Consider the following 25,579-nt stretch of genomic DNA (forward strand, 5'->3'; position numbering starts at 1 on the left):
TTTACCACTGTGGGAACTGTATTATCAAAACAGTTAAAGCTTGTGTATTTAGCGCCCTCTAGTGCATTATCTTAAAATAACATAGCATAGCTGATAATACTCCAAGCAGCTAGAAGAAATGTAAATCTCAGTGCACCTCCCCTCTTTGCATCTACATGTTATTTCCTAGCCATGAGACATTAGGCTGTGACCTTACAGTAGTTCTTTAATCTATAGGCTTCAATTTTCTCATCTGTAAAATGAGAACGATAAAAAATACTAAATAGGGTTCTGAGAACTGAATGGTCTATGCTTGTGACATGAACGCCTGGCACATAGTAGAAGCTCGATTAGTGCTAGCTGCTCTTACATATAAATAGATGGAGTCAGTACTAATATGATTAAAGACAAGTAATCTTGACTCAGATGTCAGAATCTGCTAGTAGGAAAGTGGAAAATGTTAAAGAGGAACCAAAAAGTAAAGAATGAAGGCCTAGGTTTGCTACTCATCTTTAGTTCCCTTTTGCTGAGTCAATTGATGCCAATTATGAAGTCTAGGAACATGTTAAATTCCTTTGCATCCTTCACAGTGCATATAATTGCACACTGACAACAAATATTTATATTTATGTTCAAGCTAAATGGTTAGAAAACAAGATGAAGAATGATAGAAAATAATACTTCAGTACAAAAATTTGTATTTGGATTTGACTTTCTGTTGTTTGAGGCAGAAGCCTTGAAGGCCATTTTTTTGGATTGTAGCTTCGAAACAGACTGTGGACAAGATTTGTGTTACCCGTGTGCAAATGAGCAGCATAATTATACTATGTGTTTCATATATTCACTATATGACTTTTGTGACTCATTACTGACAATGAGAATAGTAGGTTATAGAATCCTGCTCTCATCCATTCTCACCCATTTTCAGCATTGCATAGGCTGTACAGCTAAAATTTACTTCCTCAGACACATTCCAAGAGATACCTTCTCTCCACATAGTCTACATGACCATCTATAGTTCTTTTCCTGCACTGACAGACATAGACTTTGGTACTTAATACCAGTACTTCTTGGGCTCTCCAAGAACCCAGTTGCTTGAGGAAAGCATTGGGTGCTTCTCATCCCAAGTCCCCGGAATCTTTGGTTGGGCCTGTATATAATAAATGTCACCATTGCTTATTTTTCTTGTGTGCTTTATATTAGACATGTCACAGTGTTGTCTCCCCTTCCATTGCCTCAGTGCTAAACCAGACCAATTTTCTCATGAAAGGTACATGGTACAGGTAACCACGTATTGTGCCTCTATTAATGCTTATACCCTATGCTAAGCATTTTACATACATTAATTCTTTCACAACCACATTCAGTAACAGAGTATTCCCACTTTCCCGAGGGGAGAATTTTCCTAGTTCATACAGGTACGTGGCAGAGCCAGACTTCCAACCCAAGTCTGTCTCTAGAACCTGTGGCTTCAACACTGCATCAGAAACTCCAAAGGGAAAATTTTGAGTTGTGTGTCTCCAGAAATTCCTGCAAGGAATATCGTGAAGCTCCCTTCAGGCACTAAGCCATAAGTTCTGAGGCTTCCTCCTTTTCAAGAAAACCCACCTACCGCCGAGGCGGGCGGATCACAAGGTCAGGAGATCGAGACCACGGTGAAACCCCGTCTCTACTAAAAATACAAAAAAAATTAGCCGGGCGCGGTTGTGGGCGCCTGTAGTCCCAGCTACTCGGGAGGCTGAGGCAGGAGAATGGCGTGAACCCGGGAGGCGGAGCTTGCAGTGAGCCGAGATTGCGCCACTGCACTCCAGCCTGGGCGACAGAGCGAGACTCTGTCTCAAAAAAAAAAAAAAAAAAAAAAAAGCTTCTTCCTGGTTTACACCTTAACCTCTTTATAGGATCCTAGTAAATGCCAAGGCTTGTGGAGGTGGAAGATTATAAATCAAAGCCACAGACACAGACATGGGGGAGGAGCCACCCAGGGGGTGGAAGGGCCACAACTTGAAAACAAATGAGCCTCTTTCATCCCAGTGGGATTTTTGTGTTTTAAGGTCTGCAGTTCCGGTGGGGCACTAAATCAGAAGCTATGGTTTCTGAGACTTACAGGAAGAACTATAACTAGAGAGTTGTCCATTTGTGTTTCCTGAGTTTCAGCAAAACTTGGGGGCCTAGAGAAGTCCTGTTATTTAAAAAAAGTGTCGTTTCTCCGTTAGCAAAATAGGTTTCACATTTTAAAAGTAGCTTAAAGCACAGCATCAACCATTCTTTCGTCCACAATTGAGACGTTCCATTAAATGATAGAAGGGGTCAGCTTTGAGAGATCTGACTAAATATCATTTAAGAAAAATTTGTCAGTTCGCAATTATCTGTGCTAGTGGAGGAGATCCAGGGACAGAATTCCACTGGGACTCTAAATCACTGTTCATTTGCATTTGGCATTATGAGGCATTTTAGTAATGAACACTTTAATATGGGTGTGCCTGCAGTTCTGGAAATTTACAACTGTTTATAGCAAATAACAAAGCTACTCAGTGAAGATGCTGACAGGGCTGGAATGCTGTCAAATGACTTTTCCAGCCTCTGGACCAACTGTTTACTGAGGCCTGGAAACAAAATAGGCTTTGGCTTCAGACAGGAAGGTTTAAATCCTTAGACTCACATATCAAGTAGTTTAGAAAAAAAAAAATCCTGATGCTGCTGTGTGATTTTTCAGATTCCTCATTTGAAAAATGGGAAAAAGAAGTAATATCAAGTACCTTGGCCATGGTATCAGAGAATGACTTCAGAAGTTGTGAGGGAATTCTCAGACAAAACTTTGAAATATAATGCAGGATTCAATCAGGTATTATTTTAATCTTTAAGTAGTCTAGATGGGTTGCAAACTTCCATGAATAGAGGAGAGCTGCTAAGTACTTGGGTTAAGAGGGCTGGAGGCCAACTCCTGTATAAATTGTGACATTCTGTCTATATAGTTAGTATAAAGGGAGCTCAGCATGACCCAAGAAGGTCACAGACCAGAATCACTGGCTGAAACCTCTGGCCAGTGACCAACCTCAACTCAAAAGGTAAGTACATTTTGTGTTCCTAAGAATCCAGAAAGTTCGAAATTCCTATTAAAAAGTTGCTGCTGGTCAGGCACAGTGCCTCACACCTATAATCCCATCTCTACAAAAAATACAAAGAAGCCAGGCATAGTGATGGGCACCTGTAGTCCCAGCTACTGGGGAGGCTGAGGCAGGAGGATTGCTTGATCCCAGGAGGCAGAGGTTACAGTGAGCCAAGATTGTGCCACTGCACTCCAGCGTGGGTGACAGAGCAAGACCCTGTCTTTTAAAAAAAAAAAAAAAAGAAAAGGAAAAAAAAAGTTACTGCTTGCTAGAAGACTTGAGACCTTCCCATAGCCACATGAATGGGTATGGAGGTCAATTCGCCCCCAGGAGAGCCTTCAGATGAAAAGGTGGAAACCCAGTACCTTGACTACAGCCTTGTGAGAGAACCTAAATTACAAGCACCTAGCTAAGCTGTACCCCAGATTCCTGACCCAAAGAAACTGTGAGATAATAAATGTTTGTTGTTTAAAGCTGCTTTTTAAAAAAGAAGTTTCTGCCCTATGGTTTATCCACAGTCAGCTTATTCTGTGTGTTAATACGTGAACCATTATAATTCTCAATAATACATTTGATTTTGCACTAAGTGGCAGATGTGGCCTTGAGTTCTCCACAGTGCCCAAGAAGCCAGATGGCAAGAAGGCTCATTTAGGCAGCCCTCCTACACAAAACTCTGCACCACATGCACAAATTCTGAATTGTGTCTGTAGGAGGAGGGGGTGGTTAGAATCGGGCAGAAAGAGTCAGAAACCAAGTGCCCAAGCATTCATGATCTGCTGAAAATACCAAGTGAATTTCTGCAGTTTCCTTACCATCCATATTATATAACATGCCCTGGATTAAGGACTCATTCTTGATCACTGAGGTAGAATTGGGTCCTTGTGCCCATAAACAAAAGAAAGCTTGGCTAATGCAGTTGTACATTCTTTCCAAAGAACACATTTGTTTTCCATTAGGAAGTCAGAGCACTGTTCTGCTAAATGTTTAGATCTGGTATTACTTAGGATAGGAGTTAAACAACTGTAACAAACTGATGCCAAAATTGAGTGTTCAGTAATGTCAGGGGCCTGGTTTCCTTCTCTTGGTGCTGCCACCCTCGATACATGGCTTCCATTTCACTGCTTAAGATAGCTGCTTCAGCTCCCACCCTCACATCTGTGTTCCAGCAGAAAGGGAGAAGATGAAGACACTCTCCTCCTTTTTAAGGTTAACAATCTGGGCCAGGCACGGTTGTTCATGCCTATAATCCCAGCACTTTGGGAGGCTGAGGTGGGCAGATCGCTTGAGTTCAGTAGTTTGAGACCAGCCTGGGCAACAGGGTAAAACCTTGTCTCTACAAAAATAACCCAGGTATGGTGGTATGTGCCTGTAGTCCCAGCTACATGGGGGGCTAAGGCAGTAGAATTGCTTGAGCCCAGGAGACTGAGGCTGCAGTGAGCCATGTTCTTGTCACCGTACTCCAGCCTGGGTGACAAAGTGAGACCCTGTCTCCAAAAAAAATCTGGATGTTGTATACATCACTTATACTCCCATCTATGACCATATCTGGCTGCAAGGGAGGCTGGGAAACTGGGTGACTGTGTATCCAGCTAAAAATTCCATTATATAAGAAGAAAAGTACAGATTGGAAGATAAGCAATTTCTGCCAGGATTCCCTTCCTGTGGCTTACCCCTCCAAACATACCTGATTAATATTCAAATTGCTGGGCTAAAAGCCTGTTTAATTCCCTATGTAAAGAACATGTTGAAAACTAGAGGCTTGTCCAGGCACGGTGGCTTATGCCCGCCTTTACTAAAAATACAAAAATTAGCTGGACACGGTGGTGGGCACCTGTAATCCCAGCTACTCAGAAGAATTGCTTGAACCTGGGAGGTAGAGGTTGCAGTGAGCCGAGATTGTGCCCCTGCACTCCAGCCTGGGTGACAGAGCAAGACCCTGTCTCAAAAAAAGAAAAAAAGAAGAAAAAAAAAAAAACTAGAGGCTATTTTGCACCCTCTATTATTTTTGGATAGCACAGGTAGTACATGTTTATTCTTGGGGGAAAAACAGAAAATACAAATCGGTAAGAACTTAAGAATTAACATCATGAGACTCTATACCCAGTGATAATAATGGTAGGATTTCGATGTCTTTCCTGATAGACTTTCCTAAAACTAATGTAGACATGTGTAACACACAATCTCATGGTGCTGATTGACATTATATAATGTCAGTCACCACCATCATGATGGTGATGATGATAAATGGCCAGTACTATTGTGTATGTCAGGTGGGGAGAGGATTTTACACCTAACCTGTCATACAACTGAAAGAAAATAGAAATTGGGAGAATTGGATTTCACTTTTACCTCTTCACTGACCAACTGACCCTGTGTCACCCTGAATCAATAACCTAAAATCTTTTTTTTTTTTTCTTAAAGACAGTCTTGCTCTGACCTAGGCTGGAGTGCAGTGGCGCGATCTCAGTTCACTGCAACCTCTGCCTCCTGGGTTCAAGCAATTCTGCCTCAGCCTCCCAAGTTGCTGGGATTACAGGCACCTGCCACCACTCCCGGCTAATTTTTTTATATTTTTAGTAGAGACAAGGTTTCACCATGTTGGCCAGGCTGGTCTCGAACTCCTGACCTTAAGTGATCCACCCACCTCAGTCTCCCAAATTGTTGGGATTACAGGCATGAGCCACTGCACCTGACCCCGCCCAAAATCTTTTTTTTTTTTTTTTTTTTTTTTGAGACGGAGTCTCGCTCTGTCACCAAGCTGGAGTACAGTGGCTGGATCTCGGCTCACTGCAACCTCCACCTCCCGGGTTCAATCAATTCTGCCTCAGCCTCCTCAGTAGCTGGGACTACAGATGCGCACTGCCACTCCCAGCTAATTTTTTTCTATTTTTAGTAGAGACAGGGTTTCACCATGTTGGCCAGGATGGTCTTGATCTCCTGACTTTGTGATCTGCCCGCCTCGGCCTCCCAAACTTAAAATCTTAATGTTTCCATTTCTCCATCTGTAAAATGGAAATTAGTTACATTTGATTTTTCTGATCCCCAAGGTAGTTGTGAAAATCAATTATTCCCGCCTGTATTCCTTTAAGTACTCTTCGATGCCCACTATGTGTCAGGTATTGAGAACAAGACACACATGCTCCCTGTCCCCATGGAATGGAACTTAATGAGTGAGGCGTAGCAACATGTTTTGAAAAAAATCAGCTGGGATACATAGGTGAAGGGTTACTGTCGAGGAGTGGCCACTAAGTATCCATAGCATTCCTCGGTCCTTCACACTCTCCTTGATACCTCTTTCCCAAGGTCAAAGTTGGGGAAAAGGTGAGAGATAAAGAGGTCACATGAGTGACTATGGCCCAGCCTGGTCAAGCTGCCATTTTACACTCCACCCACTCCCCAACTCAGTCAGCCCTAACTCTACTACACGAATCCAGATTTTCTCCTCTATGTGCCCCACCCTCTGACAGGGAAGTAGGAAAACAGAGATTTGTAGAAGTTGGTAACAGCTAATGTCAGAAGGCAAACTTCCATTTCTAGATCCAAGAAAAACTTCCTGTTTTGTTAAGACACTTCTTAGGAGCGGAAACTGGCTCACTCAAATGAAAACCACAATGAATAATTTTACTGATTTGTACCATATGTTTAGCAAGCCTGAAATCCCAAGAGGAGGTTGGTGAATAAAGAGAAATCATCAGAAAAGGACTGTCAGATACCAACCCCCAACCAGCCAGGGCTTTTCCCCACATCACCACTCCCTGAAAGAACAGCAACAACTGAGGGAGTGGAAACACATTTGGGACACATGATGCAAAGGTGACCTTGTGGCTCACGTAAGGGCTGTGTGACTAGGTCATCGTCCTTTCTCCAGATGGAGTTTCCCTTTCTACAAAAAGATCTAGAAAAGCAGCTGTACTAGCATAGACAGTGCTGCAGTAACAAATTAGCTCTGGAGTCTTGGCTTAATACAGTAAAAGTTTATTTCATGTTTTCATTACATGACACATACAGGTTGGTGGTGGAGTGGGAAGTGGAGATGGGAATTCTGCTTAAGAACCCTGGTTGATAGAGGCTCTGGCATTTGCAGCTGTATCACTGGAGCCTTGGGCCATCACCATCTTGGCTGCAGAGGGAGAGAATGCATAGAGAATTCACATGTGTCCTATACTTCAGCCTGGAAGGTACACATATCACCTCTGTCTCAGTAGTTGGACAGAACAAACTACAGATGAACTGGGATAGATGGGGAAGCCTATGGATGTTTGATTAGCAATAAATGCCTCTGCCACACAGCCTTTTAATGCTATGTGCATGTTACTACGTGTTATGGCAGCCCAGAATTCCAGACAGATCTTTTGAATCCTCATCTGCTGGGATGTCGCATCTAAGATTCTTATTTATTTCCTGAGCACCTAATAGGCAGTTCTCAGGTCAAAAATAGCACACCAGTGGGTTCTGCATAATGAGTTTACCTCTAGAGTTTTCCCTCTCCCCTCCCCTCCCCTCCCTTCCCCTCCTCTCCTCTCCTTTTTCTTTCAATGGGGTCTTGTTCTGTTGTCCAGGCTGGAGTGCAGTGGCACAAACACAGCTCACTGCAGCCTCAATTCCTGGGCTCAGGCAATACTCCTGCCTCAGCCTCCCATGTAGCTCAGATCACAGGTGTGTGCCACCATGCTAATTTTTTAAAAATTTTTTGTGTTTTGTATAGACAGGGGCTCACTTTGTTGCTCAGGCTGGTCTCAAACTCCTGGGCCCAAGCGATCCCCCTGCCTAAGCCTCCCAAACTGCTAGGATTACAGGCATGAGCCACCATGCCCAGTCTTTTCCTTTTTAATTTAATTTTTTACCTAATTAGCTAGTCCACAGGAATTAGCAGCTCAGCATGGCCTCACAATATGTTGTTGGAGGACTGACATAGCTTGGTGTCCCTGAGAGCATGGATTAGTCAGTCATTGGAATTCAAAGCCGAGTTTTTAAAAAGTATGGAATTTTAAGCTGTTCACATTTAATTGCACAAAAATGACAACATAAAACTGAAGGGTTGTTCTCTGAAGGATTATTGACCATAATTGTTCAAAATGTATTATGATTCAAGCCTCCTCTTGCAGTTGACTCATGTTTGACTTTTGTCCAGTGTTTCTATGCCCAGGGATGGTGCTCTGTATTCATCACCATTATCAATTAAATATACATACAGTCCGTACACATAGGCTGCAGTTCTCTTGAATGAAGTTGTATGCCCTTGCCGAGTAGAGTGGGAGGAGTCTCTTTTTTCTTTTTCTTGCCTTTTTTTTTTTTTTTTTTTTTTTTGGAGACAGGGTCTCACTTTTTCACTCAGGCTGGAGTGCAGTGGTGTGAACATGGCTTACTGCAGGCTCAACCTCCTGGACTCAAACAATTCTCCTGTCTCAGCACCCCTCAAGTAGCTGGGACTACAGGCATGCGCCAGCATGCCCAGCTGATATTTGCATTTTTTGTAGTAATAGGGTTTCACCATGTTGCCTAGGCTGGTCTCTACCTCCTGAGCTCAAGTGATCTGCCTGCATTGGCCTCCCAAAGTGCTGGGATTACAGGCATGAGCCACTGTGCACTGGTGGGGGCAGTCACTTTCTAAGCAATAGCTTATTCAGGTCTGAGTTTCTCTGCCTTCCCCTCTTGCTCCTTGCTTTGGGGACATTTTGTCATTCACCAAAAAGGCAGGAGAGAGCAAAGCAAATACAGGTCAATTCAAAGCAGACTTACTTCACAGGGTGGTTCTCAGTTATTCTGTTTAACTTGGCCTGCTGTGGAGCTGTTTGGGGACACATAGAGTTCTGCAGCCAGGAGGCCCTTTCCAGAACCTGATTTCCCCTTGGAATGACACATTATCCTCCCTTCAAATGTAGCAATTGTAAATTCCTGCCCAGGGAGCAGCAATTGCTTTGAATTACACACTGTTTGAATAGACCAGTATGGGATTAACAAGGCCTTATTGTTCTGCAGTCCTTTATTGAAACTTGCTATAGTAATTTCTGGTGAAATTATATTCGCCTGCCTATCATTTGACTATGCAAAGGAACACTTTTTCCACACTCTAATTGGTCCTTTCTAGTTGTATGTAATAAAAATCTCTTTTTACTGTATTATCAACCCTGAGCAGGAAGAAATAATACTATCAGGTTTTTTCAGTTCACCCTTTTCTCTCCCTTTCCCTCCCTTTGACATCTCTACTATGATTCCATGACTTGGAAGATTTTTAGATTTGTGGTGCCCAGAATATTACTTTATGACTGTTATATACATATAGAAATGCACACACTGTACCCACACAATCTAGGATTATCTCCTTGATAATATGCTATTTTTAAAATAAACTTCAGGAGCACAGAATTAAATCAGTAATAATCCCTGTTTCAGGACACATTCTCATCATTGGTCTGGAAGTACTGTTTTAAACATGTTTTTAAACAGTCTAGGCAAACAATTTACATCTACTCTTCAATTAGAAAAAAAAAAATTTCTAGCCCAGGCATGGTGGCTTGCGCCTGTAGTGCTAGTACTTTGGGAGGCCAGAGTGGGTGGATCGCTTCAAGCTCAGGAGTTCAAGACCAGCCTGGACAACATGGCAAAACCCCATTTCTACTAAAAATAGAAAAATTAGCCGGGCATGGTGGTACACACCCATAATCCCAGCTACTCAGCAGGCTGAAGCAGCAGAATGGCTTGAACCTGGGAGGCAGAGGTTGCAGTGAGACAAGATCGCACCACTGCACTCCAGCCTGGCGACAGAGTGAGATTTCATCTCAAAAAAAAAATAAAAATTCTTACTTTTCAATCATCTGCAAATAGAATTTGGTAACCAAGAATGAATCTACCAATATTTACTTCCTAACTAAGCTGTTTCTGAAAAAAATCAAAAGGGAATCTCTTTATAATGACAAAGTCTAAAGGCAGACTAATAAAAATGCTGAGATCAAGATGTTTAGGTCAGGCACAGTGGCTCAGGCCTGTAATCCCAGCACTTTGGGAGGCCTAAGCAGGAGGATCACTTGAGCCCAGAAGTTCAAGACCAGCCTGAGCAACATAGTGAGACCTGGGTCTCTACAAAAAATACAAAAATTAGCCAGGCATGGTGGCATACCCGCAGTCCTAGCTACCTGGAACGTTGAGGTGGGAGGATCGCTTGAGTTCAGGAGGTCAAGGCTGCAGTGAACAGTGATGGCGGCACTTGTACTCCAGCCTGTGTGACAAAATGAAACTCTATCTCAAAAAAAAAAAGTTTACCAGACTTTAAGTAGTTTATTTTGGTGGACATTATTTGTCCATAAAATAGACCTTTATAAAACCTCGGATTTGAAACCAATAAATTAGAGCTGTAATGTAGTCTTTTCTAGGTGGTTTTAGGTCAGTTAAATATAATAGAAATCATGAAGGCAGAAAGCCAATTTGAAGCCAAAATAACTATTGAGAACATTCTGTATTTCATTAATAGGTAATGAAATTAAATCTATTAACTGCTAAAATACATATTCTACTTATTTACATAAAACTTTAGGTCTATATAACTATCATGCTTCCAAAAATAACAGCCTGGCCAGGCACAGTGGCTTACGCCTGTAATCCCAACACTTTGGGAGGCCAAGAAGGGCGGATCACCTGAGGTCAGGAGTTCAAGACTAGCCTGACCAACATAGTGAAACCCTGTCTCTACTAAAAATACAAAAATTAGCCAGATGTGGTGGTATGTGCCTGTAGTCTTAGCTACTTGGGAGGCTGAAGCAGGAGAATCGCTTGAACCTGGGAGGTGGAGGTTGCAGTGAACTGAGGTCATGCCACTGCACTCCAGCCTGGGCAACAGAATGACTCCACCTCAAAAACAAATAGCCCAACAGCACAATACTTTTAAAACATGTTTTGATGAAATCCACAAAGGAATAATCTTTATCCCCTTGTCCCTAAACCATCTTCTCAAATTTTGTGCCTGAATTGAAATTTTTGTGCCAGGAGAGAGTTAGAAGATAATACAGATGGCCAGGTGCGGTGGTTCATGCCTGTAATCCCAGCACTTTGAGAGGCCAAGGCGGGTGGATCACAAGGTCAGGAGTTCAAGACCAGCCTGACCAACATGGTAAAACCCTGTCTCTACTAAAAATACAAAAATTAGCCGGGGGTAGTAGCGCTTGCTTGTAATCCAGCTACTCAGGAGACTGAGGCAGGAGAATCATTTGAACCCATGAGGCAGAGGTTGCAGTGAGCCGAGATCGTGCCATTGCATTCCAGCCTGAGCGACAGAGCGAGACTCCGTCTCAAAAAAAAAAAAGAAAAGAAAAGAAAAAAAAGAAAATAATACAGATATAATAAAGCAGATATAGTTTATACTGCAATATATAGTAAATATAGTTTATACTGTAAGAAGCATGACAGGTTTTTCTTTTTTTAATTATTGGATGATGACTATGAACTAAAAAAAACCCAAAAACTCAAAAACCCAAAGCCTAGAACCTGCACTGAAAGGTTTTAATCTATAAAGATGAAAGTCAGGTTCCCCCATTTCCATTTTCCAAACCAGAAACTTTTTTTTTTTTTTTTAGACAGGGTCTTGCTCTGTGACCAGGCTGGAGTACAGTGGTACAATCACTGCAACCTCAAACTCCTGAGCTCAAGTGATCCTCCCACCTCAGCCTCTTGAGTAGCTGGGACTACAGGCACGCAAAACCATTCCCGGCTCCAGAGATTTCTTTGAAACTTTCTGTTAGAAAAAAATGAAAAGAAATGGCCATTGCTTGCCGTGCGTGGTGGCTCATGCTTGTAATCCCAGCACTTTGGGAGGCTGAGGTGGGCAGATTACTGGAAGTCTGGAGTTTGAGACCAGCCTGGCCAAAATGGTGAAACCGCATCTCTACTACAAATAAAAAATAGCCGGGCGCGGTGGCTCAAGCCTGTAATCCCAGCACTTTGGGAGGCTGAGGCGGGCGGATCACAAGGTCAGGAGATCGAGACCATCCTGGCTGACACAGTGAAACCCCGTCTCTACTAAAAAATACAAAAAACTAGCCGGGCGAGGTGGCGGGCGCCTGTAGTCCCAGCTACTCGGGAGGCTGAGGCAGGAGAATGGCGTAAACCCAGGAGGCGGAGCTTGCAGTGAGCTGAGATCCGGCCACTGCACTCCAGCCTGGGCGACAGAGCGAGACTCCGTCTAAAAAAAAAAATAAAAATAAAAATAAAAAATAAAAAATAATTAGCCGGGAATGGTGGCGCGTGCCTGCAGTCCCAGCTACTCGGGAGGCTGAGACAGGAGAATCACTTGAACCCAGGAGGTGGAGGTTGCACTGAGCCGAGATCGCCACTGCACTCCAGCCTGGTGACATAGCGAGATTCCCATCTCAAAAACAAACAAACAAAAAAAGATCTTGTTAGTAAGGAGATAGAGTTAATTCCTCTGGGAACTTGTTTCAGACTTGGGTAGATGAAATCCTATAGCACAAAACTGAAGTGGAGGAGTGCTTTATGTAGGCAGTTGGCTCGCAGGCAACATAAACAGAAAAGCTCAATAAATTCAAACAAAGTTGAAGCCAAAATCATGTAGTGATTTATAAGGGAGCAGTAGATATTATGAACTATGCCCTAAAGAGATGTTAAAGTAAATCAAAATCTTATGAACAGGTAAAAAAATTCCTATGAAATTTAGAAAAACTGCTATCCATCTCAGATAGTGATTTTTTTTCCTTAAACGATTAGTGAATGACTACAAACAAATGCATAAAAAAAGAAAAAAATGACAGGAAATTTGAAATACAAACTTCCAGGCTTCTGGTAACACAATTTATACCAGGGGTCAAATATTCAGGGTTGCTTCTAAATTAAAAGAAAGAAACAAACAAAAAAATCCCATTTGAGCCCGAAACATTTCATATTTGGTAAACTATTTGGGGAAACTCCACGAAATGTGCAAGCCAAGTCATTTTATTTACTCTTACACTCCAACCTTTCCATTTCATTTTGCTTCAGCAGTTGTTATAAAACTGAGTAGACAGTCAGGCCAGGCACAGTGGCTCACACCTGTAATCACAGCATTCTGGGAGGCCGAGGCGGGTGGATCATGAGGTCAGGAGATCGAGACCATCCTGGCCAACATGGTGAAACCCCATCTCTACTAAAAATACAAAAAATTAGCTGGGCACCTGCAATCTCAGCTACTCAGGAGGCTGAGGCAGAAGAATTGCTTGAACCCGGGAGGCAGAGCTTGCGATGAGCCAAGATCTCGCCGTATTGCACTCCAGCCTGGGCAACCGGAGCGAAACTCCGTCTCCAAAAAAAACAAAAACCAAAAAACTGAGCAGACAACTGGGGCAAACCTGGGAGCTCTCTTCTAATAACAAATTACAGGTTTGTCCTAGGCAGATAAGAAAAGTCCTTTTCTTCCAAGTACAGGCTCTTGCCACTGTTAAGGAGTGGTCACCATACTGCTTACTCCTTACTCCTGCACTGACCATTCTCACTTCCCTGGGCACCAGAGTATCACATTGCTAGGAGCTTTGGTCTGGCACAGGGCAGTTTGCACTCTGATTGGATGGGTGGGTGCAAGAGAGGAATAACCCGGCTAGAGTCACTGGTGACCATGACTGCTCTAGAAAGAACTTTGGAAGGCTCAGCCCCACCGGCCCTGCCAGCCCTAGCAGGCTGGTAATTATCTCCCGGGCTACAACAGAGCTCTGAGAGTTCGAGGTCTACTTCATCACAGCCTTTTCTCCCCTTCCTTCCTCTATTTGACAGTCCACTTTGCAGTGACTTAGTTCATCAGGATGCCCTTGTGCCTCAGTTTCCCTTATTAGGACTGGACCCAGCCTATCAGCTGAGATTCAATCACCCTGTCTTCCTCTTTGCCAATATACTTTCCTCTCCAGCCTTCCTCAGTCCCTACTGGCTGGGGCTCTGCTTGGATTAAGTCAATTGCTCAAGAGCCATGACTCCTTCCTGACTTTGGTCTACTATCCTGACTCTCTCACAGTCATTCCAGCTGCTTACTCTGCCCCCTGAAGATACTGATAATCAACTGAACCAGATCCTAGCTTGCCTTATCTACTCAGCCCACCTGGTTACCTTTCCCAGAGCCAGTCTAGCCAGCCAGGTTAGTTCCCCGCTTGCTCTCACCCACCCACACAATCCTGGATCCTCCTCCTTCCCATTAGCTGGTGCTGCTCGAATATTCACGTTGATAGCAGTAATTAATGGCAGTTAAGAGCTCAGTCTGTCTCAGGAACTGTCTTAAGTATATCACTACTTAAATTCATTTAATTATGACCACAACACTTGTAGAAACTGAGGCTGCGAGAGGTTGACTTGCTCAAGATCACGCAAAGAGTAAATAGCACAGCTTTAAGCTGAACCTAGACTAGATCTTGCTGATGCCAGGTAAATACTCTTAACCACTGGCCAAGAGTTCTCAAGGTTCCTTTGCCCCTTCATCTGTCCCACACATGGTATGTTTGTCAAAGGGACTGTGCAGATTTCAGCTATGTTGCCTCCCTACAGGCCTTGGGTCTGGGCCCAGCCTTTGGACACCATTCATTAGAAAACTGGTCTTCTCTGGCAGGGGCATGGTGGTTCATGCCTGTAATCCCAGCACTTTCAGGGGCTGGCCAAGGTGGGCAGATCACCGGAGATCGGAAGTTCGAGACCAGCCTGGCCAAAGTGGTGAAACCCCATCTCTACTAAAAATAAAAAATAATTAGCTGGGCATGGTGGCAGGAGCCTGTACTCCCAGTTACTTGGGAGGGTGAGGCAGAAGAATTGCTTGAACCCAGAAGGCAGAGGTTGCAGTGAGCTGAGATTGCACCATTACACTCCAGCCTGGGCGACAAGAGTGAGACTCCGTCTCAAGAAAAAAGAAAAAAAAAGAAAACTGGTCGTCTCTGCCTCTCCTATTTATGCTTCTACTACTTCATCTGGCTTCACTGTCAGTAGAAATGGCTGACAATATCAAAGTTTATACCTCAGTGCAGACCTCTGTCAGCTCACTGAGATGTCTACAGGTTACCCCGAGATCTAGGGAGCCCCACGTCACAGGGTTCTGGCTCAAGCCTTTTATTTTACTATTGAGACCTAAAGCTCAGAGAAGTGAAGTGACTTGTCCTGTGTCACACAGCTAGTTAATGGCAGAGCCAAGATTGAGGTTTCATGGCTTCCAAGTCACCTTGAGTAGATTGGAACCATGGAAGCCCACATTTCACAGCAGGCCTTTTGAAGACAAGCTAGGTATTTTAACCTTTGACTTTTGCCTCTGTGTTTTAATCTGTGACATGGAGCAGCAAAGGAGGCCTAAGTAAAAGGATGACACATGTTGCTGATAAGGGGCAAATTGTTGGAGGAATTGCTACTACCACCCATCTTTGGTAAGGACCAGGACTTTCTGAGTTCATTTACCAGTCTAGAAGCCAGGAAGATGTTCACAGATATAGTCACATAATTGTGATCTAATTGACACCACAAGACAAAAGCAAATTCATGACAAGAATAGCAACTTTAGTTTAGTTTTTTTGCTGTTTTTTTTTTTTTTCTTTTTTTTTGAAACGGAGTCTCGCTCTGACACCCAGGCTGGAGTGCAGCAGCGCAACCTCGGCTCACTGCAACCTCCACCTCCTGGATTCAAGCAATTCTCCTGTCTCAGCCCCCTAACTAGCTGGCATTACAGGCGCACAACACCATGCCTGGCTAATTTTTTTGTGTGTTTTTAGTAGAGATGTTGGCCAGGCTGGTCTTGAACTCCTGACTTAAGGTGATCTCAGCTCACTGCAACCTCTGCCTCCCGGGTTCAAGCAATTCTCCTGCCTCAGCCTCCTGAGTAGCTGGGACTACAGGTGTGCACCATTGTACCCAGCTAATTTTTGCTTTTTTTTGTTTTTTCAGAGATGGGGTTTCACCATGTTGGCCAGGCTGGTCTCGAACTCCTGACCTCATGATCCGCCCTCCTTGGCCTCCCAAAGTGCTGGGATTACAGGCATGAGCCACCATACCCGGCCTGGAAGAATGTGCTTTATTTCCATTTTACAGGTAAGGAAATTGAGCCCTAGAGAGGTTAAGTAATTTGCCCAAGATCACACAGCTAGGAAGAGGCAGAACCAGGATCTGGAGGAAGCTGTTTACCTCTAGGGTCTACAGCTCCTAACTACTGCATGAGTCTGACTTAATGGCAAATGGGGAATGGAAGTTTTTGAAGATGCCCAGAAAGACACAGGGTCCGAAACTTTGTCTAGGAAGAAGAGTGAGGATCAGTTATCACTGGCATCCATGTTCCTAGGTTCACAGCTTATCTACCCACTGACAGGAGGTCATGTATGAACTCAGTGGCCTACAGTAAGCTTTTCAGGGCTTGTCACTTTGCTCTAGGAAACTGTTATCCAGCCCCACGTGGTTCCTGGATCATTCCGAAGTGCTTTAGAGTCACTTTAATCCTTGAGTTTAAAGTTTAAAGCAGATAAGGTATACAGAAACATAGAAAAGGAAACAAAGAAAACTAACAGAATAAAGTTTGGTAATTTTCAAATCTTGTTACACAATTCCTTGCTTGGGAAGAAATGCTCAAAAATCAACAAAAGGAGGACAAAAACAGGAAGTTAAAAAGCATTTTTATGTTTTAAGAAATTTACTGCCAGACTAAGAGTATTTCTGCCAAAAATAACATGCTTCTTTCCTACAACCTACACAATCTGGGGTTTGCTGAGAATTTGGTCAGATTTTGAGGGGTGAGACCGTAATTTCCCACCATGTTCATTTTCAAAAAGAATGTCCCAGACATGAAAACACACACACACACACACACACACACACACACACACACACACACACACACACAAATGCTCCAGTGGAAGCAGTGGTCCTACAGTTCCTACTGTGAATGAAGTATCCCACAAAGATTTGGCCCAGAGATTGGCATCTGAAATGGAGTCCCTTTCAGTGCACTCATTGCAAATCTCTATCTGAAGGTCTGTAAGGAACGTGGCTGTGCTGCAGCCGAGCAGGCATAAAGCAGCAGGCATAGGTCGAGGTAAACAGCCTAAATGACTCAGTGAGATTGGGGCGCAAGCGCACAGTCCTGTGTCTTATATAATCATAGCCATGTAGACATAACACAGAGAAGCTCACCACCTGGCTCTCAGCCACTATTGTCTATGTAGTGTATAAATGTAACACTGATCTTGTAAAGGGGCTGCTGAATAAAGCCATGTCTCACTTACATGCTGTCTCTCAGGTGTTCTTTCAGCTCCCTGCCCCACGTCCACCCACTCCCCTCAGCCCACAGCTGGGGCCAGAGCCTGACCCTGAGCATGACAAGGTTTTTGTCCTGTGGGCTGGCGATGCGAAAGAACACAAGATCATGAACATGTGGGAAGGACCTGGGACTGGGAGCTAAACAAACTGGACTCAAATTCTGGATTCACCAATTCCTAGCAGTGTGATCTCTCTGAGCATCTGTTTCCTCATCTGTGAAATGAGAAGCAAAATACCATCCTGCAGGATTGTCAGCAAGGCATTGTATATATATCATTCAGCACAGTCTGAAAGTAGTAGCTTAAGCCACTCTACTTGGGAGAACACTGGATAGCTCCAAGTGACTGACAGCTAGGAACACAGAGTGAGAAAAATCAAGACAGAGGGGTAAGCCAAGGGGTAAGAGAAGAGACCGAAGCATCATAAGGAAAGAGAAGAGGAGACAGAGGAAAAGCAGGGAGGAAGGACTTGCTCCTTTTTGTTCTCTAAGATAGATTTGGCAAAGACAAAAGACTCAAGGGGAAAATGAGACATTATTTTGCACCATCCAGGAGCAAGATTTTTCAAATACTCAAGCTTCTCTCTTCCAGATATTAAAGGCATAAGAAAGAGGTTATATTATCACTCCTGAATGCTAGAATACTATTTTTAAAACATTGATTTTGATTTTTTCTTCTAGATTTTTTTCCTTCTATTCCATCTCCCCATTTGAAGAGACAAACATTTCTTTGCTCCTATCTAAGAGATGGGTCTTACAAGCAGAAAGCACTGTTTTTCAGTGTCAAAAGCCTGGGCCAGTGGTTCTCAAAGTATGGTCTCCAGACCACATCAGCATCACCTGGATACTTTTTAGAAAGGCAAATTCTTGGGCCCTACGCCAGACCTACTGAATCAGCACCTCTGGGGGTTGGGCTCCACGTTCTGTGTTTTAACAAGCCCTCCAGGTGACTCAGATGTAGGCTGCAGTTTGAAAACCACTGGTCTAGATCCTTAGTGAACTGGAGAGAAAAAATTGGTAAAAGATTTAGGAGAAAACATCAGGAATAACAGCAAAGCTGCTTACCTAGGTTAGAAAAATATTCTGTAGGCTGAGGGATGAGGGGAGATATAAGGGAAGTGATAAGACAGAGAGGTGGTGGGGACAGGAGGAGAGGGCTGGAACTGAGTGCCAGCCTACGTTTGAGTAAGCCCCTTTGCCTATGCCAGACCATTGTGTTAGTTGCCTTCTGGTAGGTGTCTAGTGAGGACTTATGCCTGACAGCAAGCAACAGCCAGGACATTGTCTATTGGCTAACAGTCAGAGCAAAATGTTGGGTTTGTGTCCTCCCTCTTCCATATGAACAGTCCTTCCTTACAACATCCTGGAATGCTCATTAACTCTTGAGAAGGTAGGTAAGGCCCTGCACCCCTAGTGACCTGATGGTTTAAGGAAGGGAGAATAAGCCCTGCCCTTGATCTTGGTGGGGATGAACAGAGCCAACACAAGATTACCCCTGAACCAATGCAAGATAACACTCACCCCATTATAATTACTACTTGTGTTGGAAATTGGCACTCAGCATTTATTCCAGTCTCCTCCTTTCTGTAACAGTTGAAAGCTTAGAGAGGCTAGAAAGCTTAACTGCATTTCCCAGACTCACTTGAAGTTGTGGATGTGCAGCTCACCAATTGCGTTGCAGAAGGCAGAAGGAAGGCAGAGGCTGTTGGCCATCTTTTCTTGGCTTGCTTGGTCAAGCTTCATGTTGGTGGCAGCAGTGGTGGCTCTTCATTCCAACTTCCACATTTCTGGAGTGCAGCAACTTCAGTGTGTTCATGAGCTCAATAGCTCCAGTGACAGCCTCCTGACCCTCCAGCCCACTAATCTGGGCCAAAGTTGTGGCTCCTGGAGGGAGGGAAATGAGGGTCTGTTCTGTGGCATTCAGGTAGACATTCCAGAAGGCTCCAGTCTATATGCTTGTTCCTTCAGTACTTCCAACTATTTCATGAGCACCAACTTCCCAGTATTAATTCCTTCTGTGCTTAAAAAACCCAGTCTGAGGCTGGGCACAGTGGCTCACACCTGTAATCCCAGTACTTTGGGAGGCCGAGGTGGGTGGATCACCTGAGGTCAGGAGTTCGAGACCAGACTGGCCAACATGACAAAACCCCGTCTCTACTAAAAATACAAAAAAAAATTAGCTGGGTGTGGTAGCGGGCACCTGTAATTCCAGCTACTCGGGAGGCTGAGGCAGGAGAATGGCTTGAACCCAGAAGGCAGAGGTTGCAGTGAGCCAAGATTGCGCCACTGCACTCCAGCCTGGGTGACAGAGCAAGACTCCGTCTCAAAAAAAAAAAAAAAAAAAAAAGGTTCCTATTTCTTACACTAAGGATATACTATTCCAAAAAAAAAAAAAATCTGCCTTGAAATTTAACTGGAGTGACAGGATGGTTGCACAGAAATGCTTATGATTTCAGAAAATCAGGCCATATGCCAAGGAGCAGTCCATGCAGTCCATGTGTCAGAGGCTCAGAGGTAAAAGTGCTCACCACCCTGGCCTGGGTTAGGCTTTGGGGCAAGGTAGAACTTGAAGGAAATGTTTTCAAAGAGCAAGCAATGTGCTTTCTGGCTAGTTTTCCTGTTTCAGTTGACTTTGGCCTGGCCTTGCTCCCTGCTTCCTCTTTTCTGCCTCCATACCATTTCTTGTGTAACTCTGCTTACAGGGAACTCCCATCCCTGTCTCTTAAGAACCAAGCAGACCCCTTTTTCTTTTCCTCTTTTATCAGCCTGACTCTTGTTTCAGAATACATGTCTCTGTATATTTCAAAGTAGTTTACAGTTTTCAGTAAGCATGACCATGTTGGCGTTACTTATTTCAGAATGTGAGCCCCTGTTGACTGGCAAGCATTATCCCATGTCCATGAGGACTCTCAACAATTGCTAAGTTATTTGTTAGGGGAGCTTCAAGGGCCAGCTTCCACTGTCTGAAGGAGCTTCAAGAAGCTGAATGTGGCAATGTCTGCTGTCCCTATCCAAAATCTATTTGATTAGTTCTGTCCACACAGAGCAGAAATTTGAGATGATCCCTTCTGGGCCTGGAGAACCAGCCTGAGACTAAACCTCCCTGGAAGAAGGAGGTTTAGTCTTTGTGTGTGAGACAGAGTCTTGTTCTGTCACCCAGGCTGGAGTGTAGTGGTGTGATCTCAGCTCACAGCAACCTCTGTGTTCTGGGTTCAAGCGATTCTCCTGCCTCAGTCTCTTGAGTAGCTGGGATTATAGGTGCCCGCCACCATGCCCTGCTAATTTTTGTATTTTTAGTAGAGATGGGGTTTTGGCATGTTGGCCAGGTTGGTCTCGAACTCCTGACCTCAGGTGATCCGCCTGCCTCGGCCTCCCAAAGTGTTGGAATTACAGGCAAGAACCACCGTGGCCTGGCTGGAAGAAGCATTTTTTAATTTTCATTATTTTATTTATTTATTTATTTTTATTTATTTTTTGAGATGGAGTCTCGCTCTGTTGCCCAGGCTGGAGTGCAGTGGCGTGATCTAGGCTCACTGCAAGCTCCACCTCCTGGGTTCATGCCATTCTCCTGCCTCAGCCTCCCCAGTAGCTGGGACTACAGGCGCCCGCCACCACTCCCAGCTAATTTTTCATATTTTTAGTAGAGACCGGGTTTCACTATGTTGGTCAGGCTGGTCTCAAACTCTTGACCTCGTGATCCGCCTGCCTCAGCCTCCCAAAGTGCTGGGATTACAGGTGTGAGCCACAACGCCCAGCCGCATGTGTCTTTATAGTAGAATGATTTATAATCCTTTGGGTATATACCCAGTAGTGGGATTGCTGGGTCAAATGGTATTTCTGGTTATCTAGATCCTTGAGGAATCGCCACATGGTCTTTCACAATGGTTGAACTAATTTACACTCCCACCAACAGTGTAAAAGCGTTCCTATTTCTCCACATCCTTTTCAGCACCTGTTGTTTCCTGACTTTTTAATGATCTCCATCCTAATTGGCGTGAGATGGTACCTCATTGTGGTTTTGATTTGCATTTCTCTGATGACCAGTGATGATGAGCTTTTTTTCATATGTGCTCTGGAATTGTAGCAAACCCATATTTCTCCAAAGCTACAACGGCCATGAGCATACTTAGAAGTGTGAGTTCCCAGTACCCCTTATCTAGTTGAAGGCGTTGTGAGGGTTTCTCACAGGACTCTCTTTACTAAGTCACTGCATTAAAGCCTCAGCTCCTACCCGGAAAGCGCCTGTCCCTGTATTACTGTCTCCTTTTGGTGAGGTCAGAGCTGCACTTATAATCTGTTCCAACGGCTAATCCTGGAGAAAGAGAAATACTGCTTATATTAGCAGGGCTCCCAGAGAAACAGAACCAAAAGGATGTGTGTATATATACATATAAAAATATTTATCTTAAGGAATTGGCTGATGGGATTGTGAAGGCTTGGCAAGTTTGAAATCTTACCAGGGAGGCCTCAGGAAAGCACTGCAGCTCAAGTCCAAAGGCAGTCTGCCAGTGAACCCTGAAGAACTGATGTTGCAGACAAAGTCCAAAGGCAGCCTGCTGCAGAAGTCCCTCTTCGGGTGTGGGTTGGGGAGTGGGTGCGTGTCAGCCTTTTGTTCTATTCAGGCCTTCAATCAATTGGATGGGGCCAGAATAATGTTTAACCAAGTACCTGGGCATTGTGGCCCAGCCAAGTTAACAAATAAGATTTTATTTAAATTTTTTTTTTTTGCCAAAGTCTCACTCTGTCACCCAGGCTGGAGTACAGTGGCGTGATCTCGGCTCACTGCAACCCCCACCTCCTGGGTTCAAGCGATTCTCCTGCCTCAGCCTCCCGAGTAGCTGGGACTACAGGCATGTGCCACCATGCCCGGCTAACTTTTGTATTTTTAGTAGAGACGGGGTTTCATCATGTTGGCTAGGCTGATCTCAAATTCCTGACCTCAAGTGATGCCCCTACCTCGGCCTCCCAAAGTACTGGGATTACAGGCGTGAGCCACCATGCCCGGCCAATATTTTATTTTATTTTATTTTTATTTTTATTTTATTTTTTGAGATGGACTCTCACTTTGTTGCCCAGGCTGGAGTACGGTGGCACAATCTTGGCTCACTGCAATCTCCACCTCCCAGGCTCAAGCAATTCTTGTGCCTCAGCCTCCCTCAAGTTGACAGATAAAATTAACCATCACAGGGCCCTTGTTACTAAGTGACATGGGAGAAATGTCTTGTGTTCTGGTGCTCTTCAGCCTCACCCTGCCTCTGCCACAGTCACTTCATTACAGGTTCCCCCTGAGTCTCTCTTCTCCCAACTCTAGGGACCTGATATGGCTTCCCTTGGGGTCATGTATGAAATGGTAGGATGGAAGAGGGGCGCTAGGCTGGAAGTTAGTTAGAGGAATGCTGGCCTCAAAATCTGCTCTTCTTACTAATTTCCAGCCTGTATCTTTGGGCCAAGCCAGAGAACTCTCTTTTCCTTCAGGGTTACTTCCACCACGACTTTCCACCCACAGCTCGCGGAAGACGTTTTCCCAGGCTTCACCAACATCTTCTTCCTGGAGTCTAAGTTCCGCTAACCGCTGTCCTTCCAGCTGGCCAGCCCCAGCAGCCCCTAGCACACGTCCAAAGCCTCCTGAATCCACATGTGTGGTTGAGTTGAGCCATGGTGACATTAGTCATATTTTTTGTTGATTGAAAACAAGGGTAAGCTGTAACCAAGGCCTCACTGTGGTTTTCGACTTAACTGTTGCTCACTAACTATAACAAGAAGGCTATAAAAAGGACCAAAATAGAAACTGTGTATATAGTAAGAGTAGAAGGCTGGGAGACCAGAGTCTTTCTCTTCAGTAATACAAAGTGGTTTGTCTCCTTCCGTGGAAAGAAGCCATGTACACATCCTCCTCAATGTCGCCTGAGTAATTCCTGACTTTTTTCTTTTAAATAACAGTTTTATTGAGATATAATTCATGTTCCATACAATTCATCCATTTAAAAGGCACAATTCAATGGTTTTTACCATTTGGTTTCACAAAATTGTGCAACCATCAGCACAAACAACTTCAGAACATTTTAATCACCCCCAAAAGAAACCTCATCCCCAAAAGCTGTCGTTCCCATTTCCGCCCAAATTCCCCAGGCCCTAGCCAACCACTAATCTGCTTTCTGTCTCTGTGGATTTACCTATTTTGGATATTTTATATAAGTGGAATCATACAATACATGGCTCTGGGTGCACCTGTAATCTCAACACTTTGGGATGCCAAGGTGGGAGGATCACTTGAGGTCAGAAGTTCAAGACCAGCCTGAGCAACATAGCAAGACCTCCCCCAAAATACATAGTTCTGACTGATTTTTATAAAGGTGAAATAAGTTTAGATTTTGTCATGATAGCAAGATAACCAAACCAAGCACTCACTTCCCAAGGATGCTGGTCACATTGCTCATCTTAATGGAATAAGCAGAAAAGCAGCTAAGCAGTAACAAAGAAATACTGGTTGCATGTAAATTTGACTTACAATCAAAGGAGGTCCTAAGAGGAGTGTGGCGGCCAAGGCATTTGGAATCACATGGAGAGCCTGTTGAACAGTTCAGTCTAGCAACCCAGGTGGCAAATTTTCTGGAGTCCAGTTGTATCTTTTAAGGTATGTTTCTTAGGGAATTCTCTTATACCTTGCAATTTTCTTCCAAAGGGAGATATGATAAGTATGAAATAGACATTTTGTTTGTATCCATATCTTGGTTGATTAAGAGAAGGGTGTAGAATGTGTAAAATCAAACATGCACTTTAGGGGGATCACAACATCAGAGCCTGAACCAAGGACCAAGAGTCTAAATCTTGCTATCCTACAATATGGTGTACTTGGTAAATTATAAGCAAGAAAGTGCCAAAAATTAAACGAAGTGCCTTGAAATGGCAAGACAAGCTAGCTATTTAAAACAAAAAACTAATTAGCCAGCTTTCAAATTGCTTTTATCTGGATGCTGGGTTATGGTTTTGCTTTCTCAAAGTTTGAGAATTATAAAATGTTGCTTTAAAAGAAATGTAACATGGCTAGGCACGGTGGCTCATGCCTATAATCCTGGCACTTTGGGAGGCTGAGGTGGGGAGATCACTTGAGTCCTGGAGTGACAGGGAAACGTGGTGAAAACCCATTTCTACCAAAAATACAAAAATGCCAAAAGAAAAAAAAAATTAGCTGGGCATGGTGGTGTGCACCTGTAATCCCAGCTACTCAGGAGAATGCGTTGGGAGAATCACCTGAGCCCAGGAAATCAAGGCTGCAGTGAACCATGATGGCACCACTGTACTCCAGCCAGGGCAACAGAGTAACACCCTGTCTCAAAAAAAAAAAAAAAAAAAAAAAAAGGTAACATAAGAACTGAAGGATCCTTTGGTGAGTATATGAGGACCTGCATGTCTGACAAAGCTCACTACAGGCCAGCCCATTGGAAAAAGGTACTGCCGATAAGCAAACTTGAGCTTGAGGAGAAAGAATGACTGAGTTTATGTAATAGCAATGACTGAAGTGAGAGAGAAAAGGGAGGAAAAAGGTGGAGAATGTCCCTGAGAGTGGCTTGTTCCAAGCCACTGCTTGGAAGTTATATCCTCTCTCAATAAAGTACTCCAATTAGAGTCCCGTGAGAAAATGCCATATTACTTTCTGGGATAGCCGCATGCTTGGTCAAAGAGGAATGAAGAAAACAAATCCTTCGGTTTATCTAGTCAATTAAACTAGTAGGGCTGCTGGGTGCAGTGGTACATGCCTGTAATCCTAGTGCACTGGGAGGCTGAGGCAGGAGGATTACTTGAGCCCAGGAGTTCCAGGATACAGTAAGCTAAGATCGTCCACTGCACTGCCTGGGTGACAGGTGAGAATTTGTCTCTAGAAAAAATAAAAATAAAAATTGGCTGGATGTGGTGGCTTATGCCTGTAATCCCAGCATTTTGGGATGCCAAGGTGGGTGGATCACTTGAGGTCAGGAGTTCAAGACCAGCCTGGCCAACATGGTGAAACCCTATCTCTACTAAAAATACAAAAATTAGCCGGCTTTGGTGGTGTGTACCTGTAATCCCAGCTACTTGGGGGGCTGAGGCATGAGAATCGCTTGAACCCAGGAGGCAGAGGTTGCAATGAGCCGAGATCGCACCATTGCACTCTAGCCTGGATGAGACAGAGTGAGACTCCGTCTCAAAAGAAAAAATAAATAAATAAAATAACAATAAATAAGCAGATGAATATAGATTCTAATAGAGGAAA

The 25,579-nt window shown here is 43.9% G+C and overlaps 1 long non-coding RNA gene across 2 annotated transcripts in view; it reads right to left on the reverse strand.

Moving 5' to 3' along the window:
- Window positions 1-6,502: 6,502 nt before the first annotated feature.
- Window positions 6,503-25,579, reverse strand: part of LOC105475335 (uncharacterized) — a 32,672-nt gene continuing 13,595 nt past the window's right edge. The window contains exons 1-3 of one of the 2 annotated variants that reach the window (XR_983273.3): window positions 21,786-21,894; window positions 18,971-19,212; window positions 6,503-7,206 (exon numbers count right to left, since the gene is read on the reverse strand). This is a non-coding gene — a long non-coding RNA (uncharacterized lncRNA). Of the gene's footprint in view, window positions 7,207-18,970; window positions 19,213-21,785; window positions 21,895-25,579 lie in introns of those variants that run through there. The other variant, XR_011622062.1, reaches the window with a different exon arrangement.

Source organism: Macaca nemestrina, chromosome 4 (assembly GCF_043159975.1).
Source record: "Macaca nemestrina isolate mMacNem1 chromosome 4, mMacNem.hap1, whole genome shotgun sequence".
NCBI lineage: Eukaryota > Metazoa > Chordata > Mammalia > Primates > Cercopithecidae > Macaca > Macaca nemestrina.